Source organism: Macaca nemestrina, chromosome 6, assembly GCF_043159975.1.
Source record: "Macaca nemestrina isolate mMacNem1 chromosome 6, mMacNem.hap1, whole genome shotgun sequence".
NCBI lineage: Eukaryota > Metazoa > Chordata > Mammalia > Primates > Cercopithecidae > Macaca > Macaca nemestrina.
In genome coordinates, this window is record NC_092130.1 from 29,641,566 (window position 1) to 29,663,510 (window position 21,945).

The 21,945-nt window shown below is 53.3% G+C and overlaps 1 protein-coding gene across 5 annotated transcripts in view; it reads right to left on the minus strand.

Moving 5' to 3' along the window:
* The window catches only part of LOC105466864 (synaptopodin), a 74,910-nt gene that overhangs the window by 15,024 nt on the left and 37,941 nt on the right, over positions 1 to 21,945 (minus strand). The window contains exon 1 of one of the 5 annotated variants that reach the window (XR_011624573.1): positions 19,244 to 19,440. The exons of 2 other annotated variants lie outside the window; for them this stretch is intronic. The gene's annotated coding sequence lies outside the window, so the exon portion shown is untranslated. Of the gene's footprint in view, positions 1 to 3,319; positions 3,532 to 3,748; positions 3,771 to 19,243; positions 19,441 to 21,945 lie in introns of those variants that run through there. 2 more of the 5 variants (XM_011715980.3, XM_011715978.2) reach the window with 2 other exon arrangements.

The following is a 21,945-nucleotide window of genomic DNA, read 5'->3' on the forward strand; positions in this document are numbered from 1 at the left end:
TTCTGAGATAGGATCTTGCTCTGTCGCTCAGGCTGGAGGGCAGTGGCGCCATCATGGTTTACTGTAGCCTCAAACTTCCAGGATCAAGCATTCCTCCCACCTCAGCCTCCTGAGTAACTGGGACTACAGGCATATGCTACCATGCGTGGCTAATTGTTGTATTTTTTGTAGAGACAGTGTTTCACTATGTTGCCCAGGCTGATCTTGAACTCCTGCGCTCAAGTGATCCACCCACCTCAACCTCCCAAAGTGCTGGGATTACAGGTGTGAGCCACCATGTCCAGCCTTCATCCACTTTCTTGATGTGGGTCTGCCTCCCCAGGCTGCACAGAAAAAAAATCTTCTCAGCCGGGCGCGGTGGTTCACATCTGTAATCCCAGCATTTTGGGGGGCCAAGGCAGATGGATAATGAGGTCAGGAGTTCAAGACCAGCCTGGTCAATATGGTGAAGTCCCATTTCTACCAAAAATACAAAAATTAGCTGGGTGTGGTGGCAGGGGCCTGTAATCCCAGCTACTTGGGAGGTGAGACAGAAGAATCACTTGAACCAGGGAGGCAGAGATTGCGGTGAGCCGAGATCACACCACTGCGCTCCAGCCTGGGCGACAGAGCAACATTCCGTCTCAAAAAAAAAAAAAAAAAAAAAAAAAGTTTTCTCATTCATTCCAGCCTGACAGCCCTGCAGAGATTTGCAGATACATCAGATCCCCTTGGGACAGGGTCAGGATAAACATCTGTGGTCCTACCAGTGTTTCTTATGACATAGTTGCAGCAACAGTAGCTAACATTGATTGGTCACTTACTGTATACCTATACACATACTTTACTCATATTATTTAATTTTCAAAACAACCCTACAAGGCACAAACTATTATTATTTATTGATGAGAAATCTACGGCTCAGAGAGGTAAAGTGAGCTGCCCAAGATCACAGAGCCAGAAGGAGTAGAGCTGTGTTCACACCTGGCTCTACGTTACTGCAGAGAGCACTAGGCTCCTGGCTGGCCGGTTCCCACCGTGCGAGGCTCATAGAAAGCACTTCAGTGTTTGATTACTCCAGACCTCTCAATGCCCTTGCATTTTTCTGCTTTTCTCTTTACTGGCTCTAGAAGGCCATGGGTTTAGAAAATCCTCAAATGTCAGAGTGTGCAGGGCCTTTAGAAATAAGCTGGCCTGGGAGGCCCAGCCAAGGAAGGGGTCAGAGAGGAGGATGCGAGTCCAAGACCAGGTCAGCTGACTCCCAGTGAGGCTCCATTCACAGCCTGGGCTGCTGCTAAGATCCCATCACCGCCACCTCTCTGAGCTTAGAACTGCTCCCAAGCTACTGTTCTGGAACAAGAGGAATGGCAGAAAAGGCCAGGAGGTAAGAGAGCCCTGCCCTCCAAGGCAAGCTCCTGCAGCCCGCACTCCAGCCCACAGTGACTCCATGGAAAAGGAATTCAGCAGGAGGTTTGGACCAGATCCAGCCAGCCATCCAGATGATTTTTGCCACCCTTCACAAACAAAGCTGGGGAGGGAGGGGGCACCCCAGAGTCCCTTGTAGCAGGGCACCAGGGGGCAAGTCCATCTAAAATTCCTCAGACTAGGGAGCTGCCCTCTCTGGCAATATCCCAGGCAGCTGCTCCAAGATCTTGCTCCTGGTGTCAAAGGTGGGGGTGGGGAAGTAGCCAAAGGCTACAGGGGACAGGTACCTCATTGAACCCTCAATTGGCCTGGCTGTGGCCTGCACTTGTGCAAGTCATGATGTCCCCACCGCCTCCCCACCTAAACTGATGCAGAGCCAGGTTGGGGGGTTAGCCCTTTAAAGACCCACCCTGGACATTGGATCAGGAGCCCTGAAGACAGGCCTTCAAGAGAGGAAGGGGTGGAGCGCGGACACAATGAAAAGCTGCCTGGGGTCAGGAGACTTGGGTCCAACAGGGTAAATCCTGGAGTGGGGGAGTAGGCGAGAAGCACCAGCACAGTCATTAGAAGGGGTTTGCCATGACCGCGGTCACTACCGAGCCCCCGCTGCAGCCCAGGTGCAGTGCTGTGCACTTTATGCTCACCACCTTGTTCAGTTCTCACAGCACCTCCAAGAGGTAAGTCCTGTGATTCTTCTCATTCTGCAGGTGAAACTGGGGCTCAGAGAGACCTGCCCAGGGTCATACAACTTAAGAGTGGCAGAGCTGGAATTCAAAACTCAGAAAAGTCTGGCTCTGAGTCTAATCTCTTAACTATTCTCCTTCCAGACTAGGACTCTGGAAAGACGAAAAACAAGAGAGGCTCCAGTGCTCCTGGATGATGGTCTGCAAAGCCCTCTGCTTCCTCATCTCGTGATCAATGCCCCTCAGCAGTGTCTTCTCCCCTGAAAACCCAGCTGCCTAGAACAACTCCTTCTTTCTCCCACTTCTTCCTCTCAGAAGAAGAGTTGATGAACTCATTCTTACTAAGGTAGAAAGGACTGCTAGGGCATGAAAGATTAGTAGAGTGGGAAGATCACAATGTTGGGAGTCAGGAGACCCCAGTTCTCGTTTGGCGTAGGAAGGGACAAACCCTTTCCCCCACCCCTACCACCCACTGTGGACAGCTGCCTGTTCTGCCCACCACTTGGGGCCCGTGTGGACGGAGGATCCACAGGAGGGAGGTGGGGCCGGGGAGGGGAGGCCAGAGCACAAGGTCAGGACAGGGAGAATTCAAGGAAATGCTTCTTCACACGATGCCGTCAATGGGAGTGTCCAGCCAGGGTCGGGTGGGGTGGGGTGGGACAGGGAGCCAGGGGTAGGAATAGAGATTGGCTCAAGGCAGCCCATTGTGGTTGTCCAGGGGTCTTGGCAACAGGAAGGGTAAACAGGCTGGGTAAACTGCCCCCCTGGTGAGGTCAGGAAGGAACCAATGACTGGCCACTGCACAACCTCTGGCTCAGCTGGAGGCAGGAAAATGGAGAGGCCTGAGTAATGGCCTGGCTACCTTGCCAGCCCCTTCCCCACTCCTCCCACTGAGAGGAGGAAACGGCACAGGCTCCATGCCCTGGGGAGTTCTCCATCCCCACAGTCATGGCGAGTGCGACCTGACTGGGTCGGCAGACTGCCAGACCTCCTCTTGGGAGGAGAATAATCTAGGCTTTGGTGGGAAGGACTGCCGCGCATGGGAGAAGACACAGAAGTGGGGTGGGGAGCCCCAGGCCCAGCCCCCGCCTCACCACTCACAGGCTGGCAGAAATCACCACATACCTCTCCCTTGATGCCCAGAGGAGAGACTAAGATCAGAGGGGGATCCACATGCCCTAAGTCACATACCCCAAGCCGCAAAGGCACCTCCGGGCGCTCATCTTACTCACTCTGCTGGGTCCTCCCTGAAGCCAAGCTTCTCCCTGGATGCTCCTGCCGGCCTTCGGGCCTCGGTTCTCAAAGCCTCCGGGAAAGGCAGCCAATTGCCTGGCTGACGAAGCCAGGAAAATCCCACATCGACAGCAACATGAAGGAGCTGGATATGACTTTTCTCCTCCACAGATGACTCAGCCCAGCTCTTTATCAGGAAAACCGATTTTGCAACAGCCTTTTAAATGGCCTCTCCACCCCCAGTCTCTCCCCCGCCAATCTACCCGCCCCACGCTGCCAGATTCATCTTCCTCCCTCTGGGCTCCACTCATGCCTCTCTCCTGCTCCAAACCCTCTGCTGCCTCCCCAGGACATGGAGGATCAAGAGGAGAGGCTTCATCCTGGCATTCAAAGCCCCTCCACTGGGGCCTGCCCAAGAGCTCACTCACCTTCTCTCTGTGCCCTCGGCAACAGTGGAGGGAGTTCGGTGGCCTGCAGTTCCCACAGTTGCCCAGTGAATTCCTGCCTGCAGAGCAGCGTTTGCACAGACCCCCTCTACCGGGAACCCTCCTCTGTCTCACATCCTTTCTACATGCCCTAATCCCTCAGATTTCCGGCCTACCTAGAATGCTACCACCCCCTCCAAAAAGCCTTCCCTGATCCACCAACGTTCTACCTGCACCACTTCATAACCATCACCTTGTGTATTATTCATTCTAGTAAAAGTTCTCTTTCAGGGTGTGCTCACCACATGCCAGGTACCAGGGCAGGGCCTTACTTCACTTACTTCCACAGCAACCCAGGAGGCCAGCACTATCCTCATCTCCACGTTAGAGAAGACGCTGGCTCAGAGGGGTGCAGTGACTTGCTCAAGGTCGCACAGCCAACCAGAGGAAGAGCTGAAATTCAAGCCCAGGTTGGCCCAATGCCCAGTTCAGGGCCAGTCACATGGGCCATGCCGCCCCCTCCCAGTGTTTTGCTTTGTAGCAATCAGGCGCTGGGCCCTATTTTCCCCCAGAGACTGCAGCGGCCTCGAGGGCAGGGGCCTTTACGGCTTCACCTCTGTATTCCTCCCTGGTCCCCTCCACATCTTCCACTGGCACTTGCAGAATAAACACGAAATCTGTGAGAATGACAAGAGCCAACATTTTGGAAGCACCAGATGCTGCCAAGCCAGGGGTTTAATGTGCCTTTTCTCATTTAATCCTCACAACAGCTCATAGAGGAGGTTCCCTTATCCCCATTTCGTAGATGAGGAAGATGAGGCACACAGAAGCAGCTAACTCACTCCAGGTCTCACAGCTTAGCAAGGGCCCCTCGTGGTCTGACTGATCGCAAGCCTGGACGCCTTCCTTCGGAAGAGCTCCCCACAAAGCAAACTCACCCTCCTACTCACCCACCCAGGCCCAGCCCAACAGCCATTTCTTGTCAGAAGCCCTCATCAGTCCATTCAGACTCCTAGATCAGTGCTCCTCCCCTGTTCAACCTGGCCCAGAGGCCCCAAACAGAAACAGGGCTCAGAGGAAACAGCAGGTTGCAAAAACTCAGAAACCCAGGGGAAGGAGGCTGGGCCTGGCCAAACTTCTGGTTTCTCTCTGCTGGCACTGGGTCGGGATCAGGGAGGGCAGAGATGGAGGGGTTAGGGGAAGCTAAGATGAGAGCTCCTCAGTCAGCGCAGGCCCGGCCCATCGTCTATCCTTGCAGATCACAAGCCCTGCTCCCTGCTGGCTGACCAGGGCCCTGCCAAAGGCCAGGAGCCACAGCCTCTCTCTTGCCCACTCTACTGGGGTAATCATTAATCTATAATCAGTCGATTTTTAGAAACTTTGAGATGGTAACCCAGAGAGAGGCCGGCTGAGCCCCAAGTATACAGCAAACTGAAAAGGGAGGGCTCACAGACAGGATCACAGGATCACAGCCCAGCCTTCCACCTCTCCAGTCCAACCCTGGTGAGCTAGGCCTGTGCTCACGAAGCCCCCTCCTGCTATTTCACTCTCCCCACCCCCAGCTCCCTGGAGGCCTTAGGGATACAGAAAGGGCCGTCACACCCTACCTTTCCAGAGAAAACACATAAGCTAAAGGACAAAAAGGTGGCAAGTCAGGGCAGGGGAAAGAGGTGGTTTCCCCTAAACTGCCTCTGCCAGGGTCAGGGCAGGGCCTAGGTCATCTGTGGATTCCCTACTCCTCCCAGGGCCTGGCACACTCTGGGCCCACCACAAAGATGTGGTCCTTCTCCTTAGCCCTAGGGTCAGGACTGGTCTCCGTCCTCTGCAAATGTCCCCAGACTCAGCAGAAGTCATCAGCCAGGAGGGGCTGAAACCATCACTGTGTTGACTAAATCAACTACTGAAGGATGAGCGCTTCCACAATCCAAAGCCTCCCCCTTCATACTTTGCTTCACTATTCATCCCTGGAGATGAATTTTAGATTTGTCTAAATCCAAGACTCATCTAGATTCTAGATCAAAGATCTAGAGGGTGGTTCCTGGGAGTGGGAGGAAGGAAGGAGAGAGCAACACGCTTGTGAGAGAAGAGGGAGATGAAGTCTCAAATCACTATGTTAGATCTAAGAGGAAGAATGTTTCAGGAAATGAGGGGAGAACATAGAACCTAAGAGAAAGATGAACTAGGATGAAGCAATCCAGGAAGGCTTCCTGGAGGAGGTGACCTATGTCCTAGATCTTGAAAGATGGAGATAAGGAAGCATTCTAAGCAATGAGGATAGCTCAGCAGAGACTAGGAGGTTCAAGATAACCCCCACCCCACTCTCCTACCCACTCCCATATCCCAAACCTAGACCAGCTGAATAGAAAGGAAACTTTGATAGAAGAACACACCCACTGGGCTTGCCCACAGGCCAGGGGTGAATGGGAAGGGCCAGGAACAGTTCCACAGGAGCTATGTACATTACCAGGCTCAAGACCAGAGACCAGAACCTGGGCCTCCGGGTGAGTTACATAACCGCCCCCCACTCCTTGGGCCACAGAGCCAGCTAGGACCCTCCGCCTCCACCTCTCCTGCCATCTGTCTCAGCAGCTTCCTTCTTATAGGAAAGGACGCCCTGCAGCCCAGCTGAACGTGAAGGCCAGCGCCCTGTGGTAAATTCCCCACATTCCTTCCTCACAGAAAAATAAATAACTCAGAGAAAAAACGCAGGAGGAATGATAATGACAAAGTCACCGCACATGGGGTAAACAACAGAGAGACGAGGTTTACCCCCAGGAGGCGTCATCACCAGCCTGGGGCTCTGGGACAGACAAACCTGCCCCCAACCCTTGCGGGTCCCCCAGACGGGGTCTCAGGCTCACTCACAGCTGCCAAAGAAGGCACTGGAAATCCCTCAGTCGTGGCAAGTGGTCACTGTGCACAAACTCGTCAGGGGCCGGGTGCACTCATGTTCATCACTCAAGTTGCTGCTTCCCGAGCACAGCAAATGTGCGAGGCATTCGGTTTCAGTGTTATCATTTTTCATCATGTTGTTTTATCCTCACAAGCTGTGAGTTAGGGAGTGCCATTATTCTCATTTTACAGATGAGGGAATTGAGCCTCAAAAAGAAAGGTTTTGCGATTTGTCAAGGTTATTTGGCCAGTGAGTGGACTGTGGGTTTCCAGCCGGCCCCTCGCTCCCGAATCCATTCAGCCTGCCTGCTCCTCCCACAGACAGCCCTCCTTTACCAAATCCAGTCAGAGGTGCAGCCAGTTCTTCCCCCATCTATGGCTCAGCAAGGCATCCAATTCAAATTGCTGGGCTACCTTCAGTAAATCATTTCACCTCTCTGAGTCTCAACTTCATCATCAGTAAAACAGGGATGATAATATCTGCTTTGCAGAGTAGCTGCTGAGTAAATGAGATGCAGCAATGATTTCTAAAGTATAAAGCACTGTGCACACCTTGGGGGGTGGTTAACTGTAGGCTTTTGCACACACCCACCTCGACCAGGCTGGGGCTGTATCTGTCTCTCTCTCTGTCTTCACCACCCCTCTCTGGGTCTGGTCTCACTCTTCTGCTCATAATCAGGCATGGCCCAACCCCATCCCCCTTCCCAACACCCCCTAGCATCCTCTCTGCACAGGGATCCCCATGTCATTTCTAGCCAGAATCAGTTTTGAACCCCAGGGCCCCTCAGAGGAGGACACCATGGCTCTGGGGTGCTGGAGGCGGCTGACCCTGCCATGGCCCTCTCCTCTGCTGCCATTCACCAATTACCAGGCAGGTCTGGCCCCACTCCAACAGGAGGAGTCTCCTGCCAGGGAAAGGCTGAATCATGCAGTCCTGCCCTCCATGTTTCCCTCAGACTACAAAAGAAAAGAAGACTAGAAGTCAGGAGATTTGGTGCCGGGGTCTGTCCTGTCACAATTCGGGCGAGACGCTGGGCTGATCCCTGACCCTCTTGGGGCCTCAGTGCATCCAATTTGTCCAAAGGAGGGATTGGACCGGACTGGTGGTTCCTAGAGTATAGTGCCCTCACCACTAATGGAAGCAAAAAGGATTTTAGGTGGTACCCTGATATTTAAAATCTTAATAGTTACGTACATTTCAAATGTGAATTGGAAAAGAGGTATAATAAACACACTTGTGATCTCAGGTATATTACTGCTTAAGGAGAGGCTAAAGTGGACATTTCACTGGCAAAATTTGAAGAAAATACGTATAGGTGGTGCATGGATTCATTCATTCCATGAGTATTTATTGTACACCAACTAAGGGCCAGGCACTGTTCACAGGCGTGAAGGGAAACAGATTAAAACCTCTGCTTGCATTCCAGTAAGGGAACAAGATAATAAATACACAAGTAAGTCAGATGGTAAATGCTATAAAAAATAAAGCAGGGACTGGGGGTATATGGACTGTAAGGGGTGAGGAGTGATTTGCAAAGGTAGACATGATAACCAAAGGTAGATATGATAACCAAAGCCATCCTCACTGAGAGGGCACATCTGAGCAAAGAACATAAGAAGGTGAGAGAGTGAGGCATATGCTTGTCTAGGGCAACAATGCAGGCAGAGGGAACAGCGAGTGCTAAGGTCCTGAGGCAGGCTCATACCTGGCAGGTTTAAGAATGATACACATAATATGGAGGAAAGACATGAATAAGAAAAGCATGGGCCGGGCGCAGTGGCTCACGTCTATAATCCCAGCACTTTTGGAAGGCTGAGGCGGGCAGATCACTTGAGGTCAGGAGTTCAAGACCTGCCTGTCCAACATGGTGAAACTCCGTCTCTACTAAAAATATTCGCCAGGCATGGTAGCGCATGCATGTAATCCCAGTTACTTGAGGGGCTGAGGCAAGGGAATCACTTCAACCCAGGAGGCGCAGGTCGCAGTGAGCCAAGATTGCACCACTGCACTCCAGCCTGGGTGACAGAGCAAGACTCTGTCTAAAACCAACCAACCAACCAACCAACAAACAAATGTGTTCTCTAATGGCCCTTCTCCTTCTGAGCTCTGTGTTGCAACCCTTTCCATACACACACATACACCTGCAACATACACGCATTCTCAGTAGCCTCTTAACGCTGGAGAGGCTCCAGCCGGCAGCAGCACATCCTCCTCTGCACATATGCCCACACACAGAGGTGCTGCTTGCTTCAAGCCTGTGCTACACACAGCAGAGCGTGCCCAGGCACACATGCACACCCACAGAGGGGGCAGGACATACACACAAATATGTGCACACTGAGCACCCATAGGTACACGGGACTCATGTGGAAGGCTGGTATGGATGGACGGGCATCAGGTACACACCTTGTGGGACATACGTGTTTCCTTCCTGCCTGCCTGCCCTGTCTTCAAGTAACCGGGTTAGCAGACAACTCTTGCCTTGAGGGCACATGCTCCTGGAGAACGGACAATGCACCGATGGTATGGTTTCAAATTCACTTCTCCAGTATCTCTGCGCCTCACTCATAGTCTCCCTTTTCCAAGGGTACATTAAAATCTGCCACTTGATGCTCAAATGAGCCAGGGGATCATGTGGCTGTGGAGAGTGTCCGTGTGTGTGTGTGTGTGTGTTTTAAGACAGAGTCTCACTCTGTCACCCAGGCTGGCAGGCGGGAGTGCAGTGATGCGTTTACAGCTCATGGCAGTGACCTTCCAGGGGCAAGGGATCCTCCTGCCTCAGCCTCCCAAGTAGCTGGGACTACAGGCATGCGCCATCACACCCGGCTAATTTTAAAAAATTTTGTGTACAGACGAGGTCTCACTTTGTTGCCCAGGCTGGTCTCAGACTTCTGGGCTTAAGCAATTCTCCCACCTTGGTCTCTCAAAGTGTTGGGATTATAAGCATAAGCCACTGTGCCCAGTCGAATGCCCCTTTTTCTATCCTTATTGCCATTAAATGGGATAAGCCATGTCAAATGCCTACCACAGCACCGTACACCTTAGCACCACCACCAGCATCCTCACGTGTCACCGAAGTCATCTCCACCTTCATTTCTCTAGGGTACTTGGGGGCAACTGAAGAGTAGAGGGAAAGGATCAGGCCAGGAGCTGGAGATCTGGGTTTTAGCCTCCACCTGGTCTCCAATTCAATGTGAGGCCTCTGGCAAGTTCCTTCCCTTCTCTGGTCCGGATCAGAAACTTGTAGGTGCTTCAGAATCCCTCAGGGAATGTGGTCAAGATGCAGATTCCTGGGCTCTACCTTAGACCTGTGAGACCACAGAATATGCACCTTAACAGGCTCCCGAAGGGGTTCTGTGCACAGCCAGGCTGGGGACCCACTGGGCTTTAGAGTCCATGATCTTATAACTAAGTGTGTAAGTTAGTTAACACAAGAAAATGTCTGGAATACAGACTTGCACACAGTAAGGCTCCATAATGTTAATAAAAAATTTAATAAAATATATTTTTATAATTGTCTTTTTAAAAAATTCTTATTTTAATAGAGGTGTGTTTTCACTATGTTTCCCAGGCTGGTCTTGAACTCCTGAGCTCAAGCAGTCCTCCTACCTTGGCCTCCTAGAGTGCTGAGATTATAGGAATAAGCCACTGCACACAGCCTATGATAATTATATATGGTAATTTTATAGCATTCCTTGAATATGCAGAACACTTTTATAGTTTTCCTAGAGACAGAGCAAGGATTATTACACCATTTTACAGACTAGAAAACTGAGGCACAGAAAGGGCAAGGGATCTGCCCAGGATCTCATGGTTCGTTGGCTCCCAGCCAGAGCCGCTGGCACAGCCTCAGGTGCACCACTTCCGGGTCTTATCCTCTCATCCCATGTGATTTTGACTCCCAGTCCCCAATAAAACTGTCCTTCCACTCCAGGTTTGTAAAAACTCTGAGTACACATGACTTCTCCATGACTCTGGAGAACAGGACAACCTCAACCAGTTAATTTCCTTCCAGCCACAAGATCCTTCTCACTGGTAGTGCAGAGAGTCCCCAGAGCCCTAATGCTACACACTACCATCTGATCTACAATAGTTGTTTTATTCTAACTAACACGAGTTCAACCTGATCGCTAGCTATGGTGACCTTTACCAAGCCTTATATGTGCTGAGCCTCAGTTTCCTCTAAAAGATTCTTAATTCCTCCTCTGCTATGTTATTGCTCAGATCAGCTCTCACTTAGGCAAAGGCCTGAAACCTACACTACTGCACATTAACTCTCTGGCTAAAGTGTGAGCTCTTGGAAGATAGGAACCCTGTTTCCTCCACCCATGCACCCACACCTATGGCATGTAATATGTGCTCAATAAATACATGCTGAATGCACGATGAAAGGAAATGATATGGCCAAAGCAGCTCTGTCCTAGCCCTAACTGACCATGGTATTTCCTGAGTCATTTCCCAGGTCGAGGGGTAGGGACTCTGAGCAGGGATGAGCAGGGCCAGAAGGAATGGTTTCTGGGTCCTGGGAAATTGCCCTCCATCTGCGTAGAGTGGACCGCTTGCCATGGCTGTGATGAAGGCCAAGCTGGGAGGGCGGTGTTCTGGGAGTCCTGGATGTAATCCTGTTGACTCACAGACATAAATAATGCACTAGTATGTTCTCTCCTCACCACCCTGTCACACTAAGAATAGCACCGGCTACTCTTTCAGCGATTCCAAGGGGAAGAGGGCAGGACAGCAAGATAGGGACAAGCAGGGAAAGACGTCACTGGACTATGGACTATCAAGCACTCCCTCTCCAAACCCATAAAGCAGAGGAGCCTGGAGGGCAGAGCTGAAAGGGCCCTGAGAGGCCAACTGTCAGGAGTGCTCCAGGGGTGAGCAGATGGCAGCCGCCCCTCCACCAGCCTGCTTTATCTTTTCCTCCTCCTTTCTGACGTCCATCCTAATAAAGTTTGTGCCTCCAACTTACCCCTCCACACTCCTCCCCCTCCTTGTTCATGGGATGAATAAATAGAGAGTGGGTGGGTGCCCTCTTATGTGTTTATATGTAAAGCTTTAGAGAAGGAAAAATATGCTATAGATTTTCATTTGTCTTAAGTTTAAAAATAACTGACCTAGAACAGTGCTTCTCATAATTTAAAGTACATGGAAATCACTCAGGAATGTTGTCAAAATGCAGATTGTAATTCAGGAAGTCTGGGATGGAGCCTGGGACTCTGCACTTCTAACAAGCTTCTGGGTGATGCTGATACTGCATCCATGGGCCGCACATTGAGTGCAGAAAAAGTAGAGTATTTATCTATCATAGAGATGGGGAAACTGATGCCCAGGGGGGAAAGGGGTGTGCCCTAGAGCGTCCAGCAGAGCTGGGCTCAGAACGCAAGCCTCCCGCCTGCCAGCCCAGGGCTTTGGCTCCAGGGTTGGGGCAGGGTTGGTGCCTGGAATGGAACTGGGGACAGGCAGCTGTTACAGGCAGTGGAAGTAAGTCCAGGGGCGGCCTTCATTCAAACACAAGCTGACCCTCCTTTGTCCACAGACTCCCACAGGGAATAAAAGGAAGTTAAGAACTCACCTGAACAGGGGCACTCAGCTTGAGTGACCGCAGCCTCCTGCCCAGGAACGCACTCTCACCAGCTTACATCTGAGGCCTGCTGGGCCTCCATAACCCTCCTTGAAGAAAGAAGGGAGAGATGGCCCCAGACTCTACATTCAGCCACCTCATGAAGTGGCTGGGGGGCATGGATGGGGTCTGTCGATAGCACTATCAGGGTGGACATCCAAGGGAAAGACGAAAGGAAAAGAGGAAAGACCCGCCTCCCAGATCAGCACCAGCATGCTCCTCCTTCCTATGATCCGCCTCAAGCCCCTTTGCAGGCTCCAGGCCCTGTACCACCAGCCCCAATGCCCCCACCCCCACGCTGCAGCTCCCGTCCTGGTGTCCTGGTGCTTCACCTCCCAGCCAGCGAGGCTCCAGCCGTGCTGACCCTCTTCCTAGTGCTCGGCCAGCCCAGCACTTTCTCCCCTCAGGGCCTCTGTACTGGCTGCTCCTTTTCCTAGAGCCCTTTCTTCCCTTGCCCCCTCGGCTGCCCCTTTCTGACCATACTTCTCATCCTTCAGGTCTGTTCACAGATCCCAAGGCCCTCAGAGGTCACATTCTCCTGTCACAACACCCTCTGCCTCTCCCCTAAACGCTCATCAGCTTTGTAATTCCATCAGGATTTGTTTTCATGTCAGTCTGCCTGTCCCTGCCGGGCAGGGACCTTGGCTATGTTCATGCCCCTGTGCCTCGGCCATAGCTGGGGCTCAATAAACAGTTGTTGACTAAGTAAAAGAGCAAATGCATGAAACACTGCTCACATCACAACTGCAAAGCCTCCTGCCTCCATGCTTCCATGTGACCTCACTCACCCGGAGTTGTACAGGATTGGGATTTGCACGATTATCTGGGCATCCGCCCCTGCTGTGCTGCACCCTAGCTGAGTGGCCACGGCAGGACACATTACCTCTCTGAGTGGGGTCTCCTGCACTGTCTGTCAAGTCTAAATGAGAGAAGAAATCTGGAAAAGAACTTTGATTGACAGCATTACTCTGTCAATGTCTGAGGCCCAGAGAGGGAAAGGGCTCATTCAAGGCCACATAGCCAGTGTGTGGGGATGCCAGACGCCCCTGGCACAGCTTAAACTCCACAGCTGAGCTTCAGGCCCACCCAAGCTCAGTAAGTGCACCATCTGCCTGGAGGCTGGGCAGGGATGGAGGAGGGAGAGGAGAGGGTGGATGGGAGCATTCAGCCTCAGGCCCAGAGCCAGGGTGTGGTGGGCGGGGCCCCCAGCAGGAGACCTGAGTGGGGCCTGGCAGCCGGGCACGGGGGAGCCAACTGGCTCGGGCTGGGTGGTGGCATGCTTGTTCTCTGTGCGCGTGACAGTCTATTTTTTAATCAGTACTCTCCCCATCCCCCAACTCCATGTGCCCTCCCAAAGGACCCCATATTGGGAATAATGTCCCGGCTGTGGAGGCTAGGACCACCTTAGGGATCCGTGGGAGGGTCCCCAACATCTCATCTTCCTATGGAGCCCACAAGAACTAAGCGGCCCAGAAGGCAGGACAGGAGGCTCAGGGATGAAGCGTGTCCTCTGCCTGTGTGACCCTGGGCTGGTCCCTAAACACTCTGACCTCAGTTTCCCCTACCTGTACAACGGTGGCGGTGTGCCAGACTGCATGGGAGTTTATTACAACTCAAGCACTTATGAGCCACTCAAGCTCCAAGGCACTAACCATGCCCACTCATCAGGCCCTGGCAAAGCCTTCCACGCCCACAGTGACAGCAGGGCACCCTTGATCCTCTCCGACCTACTCCCAGGGGAATAGAAAGGTTGAGCTGGTTCAAGGGCCAATCTCAGAGCCCTGGACCCTAGACCCAGTGAGGCTCCTCCTTCCAGGACCTCAGCTTCAGGGATAATGAGGATCAAAGATGAATGCTGTCTGTTCTGGGACAGGTAGCTTGTTTTTCTGAGCCCCTGGCACTCCATCTAGCGTGGGAGAGACCATGTTGTGAAGAAGTTAAGCACATAGTTTTTGGGGCCAGACTGCCTGCATTTGAATCTAGCCACTTACCAGATGTGTGATCTTGGAAGCTCACTTAACCAACCTATCTGTGCCTCAGTTTCCCACCTGCAAATGCTAATAATAACAGTACTCACCTCATGGAGTTGTTGATGCATGAAGAACTTAGAGCACCCATGGTACATAGTAAATAACAGTAAACAATCATTTTTCAAGAACTGTGGCTTTTATCTTTCAAGCACTCTTAGACTCCAAGAGATTTTATTCTGGAGGATTACACACAAGGATCTCAGGTTAGCCCACTCTCCTGTCCCAGGGGCTCACCCAGCCTGCCCTTCCTTGACCCTTGACACCATGATGTCAGCCTCTCCTGCTAGCCCCATGTTTTTGGTGACAAGCCAGTAAGGATCTTTGTCACACCCATGATCCCCTCAGATCCTTACTAGCCCATATCTCAGCAGTCAGAAGTGAAGCCTGTGGCCCAGAGGAAGCAAATGATTTGCCCAAGAACACCAGCCAGTCAGCTAAGAGCACAGGTTCAAGCATCCATTCCTGAAGCTCAGTCCAGGCATTTTCCGCTGTGCTTGTGCCAATTCTCCCACCATCAAAACCTGTTCCTAGGCCAGTCATGGTAACTCATGCCTGTAAGGCTGAGGCAGATGGATCACTTGAGCCCAGGAGTTCAAGACCAGCCTGGGCAACATAGTGAGACACTGTCTCTACTAAAAATACAAAAATTAGCTGAGCATGGTGGCGCATCTCTGCAGTCCCAGCTACTTGGAAGGTGGGAGGATCACTTGAGCCCAGGAGGTCAAGGCTGCAGTGAGCCATAATCATGCCACTGTACCCCAGCCTGGGCAGCAGAGCAAGACTCTGTCTCAAACAAACAATCCAACCAACCAAACAAAAATACCTGTTCCTGGCCAAACATCAAAAAGTAACTTATAGTGAGATACAACTAGTCTTGAGCAAGAGCCCATCTCCTTAAGAAATTGCTATTCCTATTTTTTTTGGTGGAGTCTCACTCTGTTGCCCAGGCTGGAGTGCAATGGCATGATCTCAGCTCACTGCAACCTCTGCCTCCTGGGTTCAGGCGATTCTCCTGCCTTAGCCTCCCGAGCAGCTGAGATTACAGGCGCGTGCCACCATTCCTGGTTAATTTTGTATTTTTAGTAGAGATGGGGTTTCACCATGCTGGCCAGGCTGGTCTCAAACGCCTGACCTCAGGTGATCCACCTGCCTTGGCCTCCCAAAGTGCTGGATTACAGGCGTGAGCCACCACATCTGACCGCTATTTTAACATGACAATACTTAAGTGGTAGCTCTTTTTTTTTTTTTTTTTTTTAGCATTTATCATCATCTCATTTAATTTTCAGAACAACAGTATACAATAGGGTCTATTATTGTTTGTATTTTATAGACGAGGAAACAAAAGCCCAGAGAGGTTACATAACATAGTTAAGATCTCCCAGCTAGCCAGGAAGGGAACCCAGAGGTCCAACCACAGAATCTGTGTATTAGTCACACATGAAGCATTCAGGAGTAGACTGAATTTTGTCCCACCCACAGCAACCCTAGGAGGCTGGACAGGGTAGGCTAGGGCAGGGTCTGCATAGTACTATACGACCCTGCCTCAGCGAGTGGAAAAGCTGAAGCTAGGCTGGTGGAATTTCAGGCAGCAGCAGCCAGTTGGTAGATTTCATTCCAGACAGAAGGCTTGTGTAAGCCTTTGGAATTACAGGGCCTGGAGGCGGCTTCCATGTTGACTCCTCCTCTAGCCACACTGGGTAGCAATTGAGCCCCAATATCCAGGGACAGTTCACAAAAGACTCTGGCCACACACACACACGCGCGCGTGCACGTGCACACACACAGAAACACACACACACGTGTGCACGTGCACACACACAGAAACACACACACACACAGATACACACGCACACACACACGCCTAATTTAGCAGAGCCACTTTGCAGGCAGCCGCCCCTCTGACCAGATCTCAGGCCAAGCTCCTTTGGATCTGCAGTCTGAAGCCCCTGGGGATGCAACCAGCGCCTACCCTCCAGTCCCAGCCCCTGGTCCCAGCCCCTAGCCCCAGACCGTGACCATTTTCTGGGAAACCTTTCCTCCCAACCAAATTCTCCCCCGCCCCCGCTGCCCCATTCTTCCAGACTCCAGTTGCAGATACACCTCCCCCAGGAAGCCTTGAGTATTGCTTCAAATAAGATTCAGGTCTCTGTTCCGAAGTCACCTCTGAGAGAGGACTTTCCTAACCACCAACCCACGGTAGCCCCCTAACTGCTCTCCATCTTAACAGCATGACTTATTTTTTTATGCCACTTTTGCCCATCTGAAATTATCTTGATGATTTATTTGCTCCCTTTCTTCTTTTCTATCTTCCCAATTAAAATGCAAGTGCCTTGAGGGCAGGGGCCTGTCTGTCTTATTCACTACTGCAACCCCAGTGTCTAAGCACCCATCTCACCCCATTGCTAGCCAGGGACAGCGAGGCCCACAGAGAGAAAGGGATTTACCTAAGGTCACGCAGTAAGTGAGTGGGTAGCAGAGGTTGGCCTAGCACTACAGCCCAGGGCACTTGGCCTGTCTCCACCCCTCCTCAGTTGACCCTTAGCGGATCTATCCTGCCACTGCCTCTTCACTACAATGGGGACCAGAGCCTGCAGGGCCTCAGCAATAGCACCCCCCTGTACTTCCCTGGGCCCACGGTGCCCTGATCTGGGCAGCCCTGCCTGCTTCCCCTCAGTCCCTCCCTTCCTGGCACCAGTAGCTCTGATGAGCTCATGTCTGGAAGCCTGGGAGCTGCCCTGAAGGAAAAGGTGCCTCCCAGGCCAGGCTGGGGGCCTGGAGGTGTGCTCAGCCTTGTGGGAGGGCAGCCCTGGCAGGTGGAAGGAGTGTGTTGACCCCTGCCCTGCCCACCTCCCAGAGCTGTGACGTGGGCTCAGGGAGACATATGTCAACCCTGGAAATAGGCTGTGACTAGCGGTGGAAAGAAGATGGAAGAAGGTTCCTCCCATGCTTCTCCTCTCTCTCCAGGTGCTCCATGGACACTCATGTCCCCAGCCACTTATCAAGGAAATGCTCTTTCCCAAGGAGAGGGAGCTCTGTTGCCTTCTACCCACAGAATCACTCTGTGCAAACCTCTTCCCCTCCTTGGCCTCAGTCTCCCCAATTCTAAAATCCGAGACTGGATAAAATGCCATGGAAGAACCTAGGGATGCACCAGGAACCAGGCGCCTGAATGCCACAGGTTTGGTTTGGTCGGTTTTTTTCCTACCTTAAGGGATGGGGAGTAGATAAGGGCAACAGCTGACTAGGGAGGAAGGAGTTAAAGTTCTCATTTAGCCATGTAAATGCTGGTTCCAACCACAGCTTAGTTTAGGTGTCAGTTGTGGGGTTGAGGGGAGCTGGCCCATGGCTTGCAAAGATGGGGCAGGCCTGGAAAGTGGGGGCTGCAAGCCAGAGTGGTAAACAACATTCCTGGGGGAAGTTTGAATATCAAGCTAGAGTGATCCTAGTCCATCCCCTTCGTACTGATGGAAAAACTGAGGATCAGAGAAGGGGAGGAACCAGCCCAAGATCTCCTAAGGAGACAGAGGAAGGGGATGCCCCACCTAGCAAACAGGGTTTTTCAACCCGTCGGAGGGGTTTTCAACCCGTCGGAGGGGTTTTCAACTCCCATGAGAGATCTCATCTGACTGCCTGAGACAATATGGCAAGTAGTGGGGGAGCACATCAGTTTCAGTTTGTGGCTGTGCCCCCCAACATGGAATGGGCCAGGCCTGGGCTTGGTGACAAGGCAGGCTGGCGCCAGCAAGGCTTCCAACCCCTTGCCCCAGAGTACCCTAGACCCCCATCAGCAGTTTCACTTCCACTTTCTAATGGACAGGGGGTAGGGCACCCTCTGACTAGCCCTACAGCTACCACCAGCACTGCTGTCCACAATGCGATTTCCCCCTCAGGGGCCACCCTGCCACCCCTCTCACTGGAGGCTAAGAGAGCAAGGGTCTTGCTCCATGATCACATAACAAGTTGGTTTATTCCAGTGTCACCTGCCATTCAGGACAGGGTGGGGGATGGGGGATGGGGCACCTGCTGCTTCCCACTCAGCTCTTGTCCCTTCCAGACAACCTGGACCCCATGGATGGAGTTCCCTGGCCCCTTCCGGAATAAGCCCATAACTTGGGGTGATGGGGGAAGGAAAGGAGACCTTTTCCCAAGTCCTCAAAGAGGTGTTGCCAGGGCTCTGGACAGTGCCCCTGATTCCACAGCGCAGTGGTTAGAAAGGTGCTGGGCCCTCCACTCGCTTCACCTCTGGGGCCTCTCTCTCACCTTGGCAAGGAGGGCAATTGCAGAAGTGCTGTGAGGCGGGCACAGGACAGTTTCCCCTCTCTCTGAAGGCGCTGGGGAGAGGCCTCGATTTCCCCAGGTAGGGCTTGGGAGGGGTGGTCCCCAGGATGTGACTGCTCTGGCATCCTGTGTGCCCCACCGCCAGAGCCAGACCCCAGAGTCCGGTCGCCCCGCCGGCAGGGAGGAGTGAGGAGGCCCAGCACTGGCCGTTCCCGCTGCCCCCACGGCGCCCATGTTGGTCAACCCTGGGCAGAGCCCAACCCGCCGTTGTCCTGGGTCAAGTCGGTCCGACTTTTCCCTGAACGGGCTTGGGGACACAGACTCCGGGCTGTTGCCCACCTGTGAGCCTGGGGCTGCCTCGCCCTGATCCGCTTGCGGGGAGGGGCGCAAGGGCTGGAGCCCCCACGCAGCCCGGGAGGGTAGCTTCCCGGCGTCAGGGCGTCCTCCCCCTCCTTAGCTGCTCGAAAGCCTCGAGACCCCTCCAGCCCCCCACCTACAGATGGGGAAACTGAGGCCCAAAGTGTAGAAGCGACTTGGCCAAGGTCACCCCGCGTGCGAGTACTGGAGCCCAGATGTGCCACCTCCTCCTGGGCGGCGCCGGGAATAGCGCAGGTGGGAAGGGGCGAGGCTCGTGCGGTGCCCGCACCCCCGCCAGGCCAGCGCCCCTCACTCACCTCCAGCCGCTGCGCACGGTCCCCGAGCTCCCGGGCGCCGCCGCCTCGGCACACCTGGCCGCGTCCGTCAGCGCGCCCCGCCCCGAGGTCCCCGCCACCCCCGCCCCGCGCCAGGCCCAGGCTCCGCGCCCGACGCCCCCTCCTCGCCGCCGCCGCCGCCACCGCCTAGCGGGCTGCTCCGGGACCCCGGGCTGGGAGCCGGGAGCGCTGGGCGGGCGGGCGGGCGGGTGAGCCGTGCTCCTGCTGCCTGCTCCCCGGGGCCCTAGCGCCGCCCCGCCCGCCCCGCCCCGCCCAGCCCCGGGGGTGCGACTCACTCCCCCACCCGCTCAGCCTCCCGTCTCCAGGCGCGGCCCCCTCTCTTTCCTCTCGCTGTGCCTCACTCTCTGCTGCCTGGTTGTCTGTCTTTCCGTTTCCTTATCATTTTCTGTATCTGTAAGTCTGTCGGTCTGTCCTAAAATCCTATCTCCTTTGGATAGGAGGGAGACAGATTCTTTGTGTCCCCTTTTCTTTTCTCTAACCCACCCATTACCCACTTTGAAATCTGCCTTTGTGATTCTGTCCCCATAACTGGTACCACCTCCCACCCCACCTCTTCCTGGCTTTCCTTTCAGACCTGGGTGCTCAGGCCCGTCTTCCCCGCTATGTCTCAGCCCCGGTAATTAGAATAACTGTTTCCCTTGGTACGACTTAGGCAAACGGGCACGGAGAATGGAGAATGGTGATGTCCCCACCCACCTGCTGCCATCCCCTGACTTAACCAGTGGGTCGGCAACAAGGCAGGGGTGCTGTATGGCAGCTCTAGGGCTCAGCTCCCCACCTTTCACTGCGCAAAATGCCATTCAGATTGAGCGTGTGAAGCCTCATGGCAGTGGCCATGTACATCAGAGTCACGTGGGGATGCTGTTAAAAGTCCAGATACCCACATTCTAGCACCCCTCCCACTGAGGCCACGAGCCGGTTGGCTTGGCACAGGACTGATGGCAAGTACCCTCCACAACCCCAGCAATTTTGAAGCAGAACCACAATTGGAAAAATGCTGGTCTAGGTTTTCACCGAAGTTTCCCTGGGTTCCCCACCCCCTTGACCAGGGTGGTTCCACTTTCATCTGTCTTCTGCATCAAGAGTTCTGTGTTTAGATTTCTGCTAAAGGAAGTTAGGAATGTGCTAGTGTAAGCCCACCCCACCCAAGGGCCTGTGAAACACAGACCTGCAGGTGGCCCGGGTTTGGGATGTCCCCTGTTCACACTGGGGAGACTCAGAATGCAGGAAGTCAGGTGACAAGGGGCAAACCCTCCCTGGTAGTTCCCATTTCTCCTCCTGGCCTCGTGGGCTTCAGAGAATTACTCTGATCGTGTGGCTGCTCTGCTCTCATCCTCTTGTATCCAGGGTAGGGGGTGGGTTGGGAGAGTGAGGGGTGGAGGGGGGATCCTGGGACCCCCACCAGGTTGGGGTATCGCTAACCCTGAGAGTGCCTGTTCTAGGGAAGTGGCTGCAGCCCAGCCTGTGGGAAACCAGGAAGCTGTGTGTGGGTGAGAGGAGAAGAGAGAGAGAGGCTAGGATTGCTGTGTGGGTGGTATGAAAGAGAAAGAGATGAGGAAAAGAAAGGAAAGAAAGTGGTTCGGTCTGTGCGTAGGTGTGTGACAGTGGGTGTGCAAGTGTGGCTAGGTCTGTAGGAGAGAATGTGTGAAAGATTTCAAAGTGTAGGTGTGTAGCAAAAGGAAACGGAGAAAAGAACATGCTTTTCACCTGTATCTATGAGAGGGAATATGTGTGTTTGTGTGAGAAAGTGTGCCTATGTCTGCTTATGTTTTCAGATGCGACTGTAGCTCTGTAAGCAAATCTGAGACATGTGTTCGCATGTGGCAACGGTGCATGGGCGAGGGGGCCTTCAGGAAGGTGTGTGCCAGTGTGTACTGCATGCATGGATGTGTGTCTGAGGGCCTCCATGTGTGTGCAGATGTGTGAGTGCATATGTGTGATGGTTTGCATGAGAACATGGCATCTATACATCATGTGTGAATACATGTGTGTATGGATGGATGTGAAAGCATGTATGTGTGAGTGCATGGTGAGGTATCTGTGAACCTGTGAGCTGTGCTCCTCACCATCACCCTCCTGTCACCATCTCCGTGGAGGAGGGGAGTGGAGGGAGAGTGGGCAGCTTCCTGCCCAGGCTCCTGCTCCATCTGCCCTCTCTGTCACAGCCTGAGGAGCAGGAGCCTTGTTCTGGGCCCAGTGACCACTGTCAGCTGTTAACACGGACACAGGTTCCTCTGCCTGAACAAAACAGACATGTCCGGTGGCAGGACTCATCTGACAACACAGAGCCACACCCCTCCCCACCCCAGAGGCTCAGAACAGTGTCCACTAGAGTTGGAAATGGCTCTAAATCTGCTACACACCTCGAGCCTCCAATAACAAGTGGCCACCAGCAAAGGCGGGGAGGGATCATCAGCGAGTACCCAGGTTTCCCCCAGAGCATCTGAGTGGGAGGGAATGTGGCTTGGCAGAATCTTCCAACAACTCCCAGAGCCTGAACAACCTTTTCCCAGCCCCAGGTGGGTGGAAGAACACAGCCTGCTGCCTCATCACCATGGAGACAGGCAGCAGAGAGGGTGGTTAAAAGCATGGCCCCAGACCTCCTGGGGTTCAAATCTCAGCTCCTCCACCCACAGGCTGTGAGACTTTGACAATTCACTTAA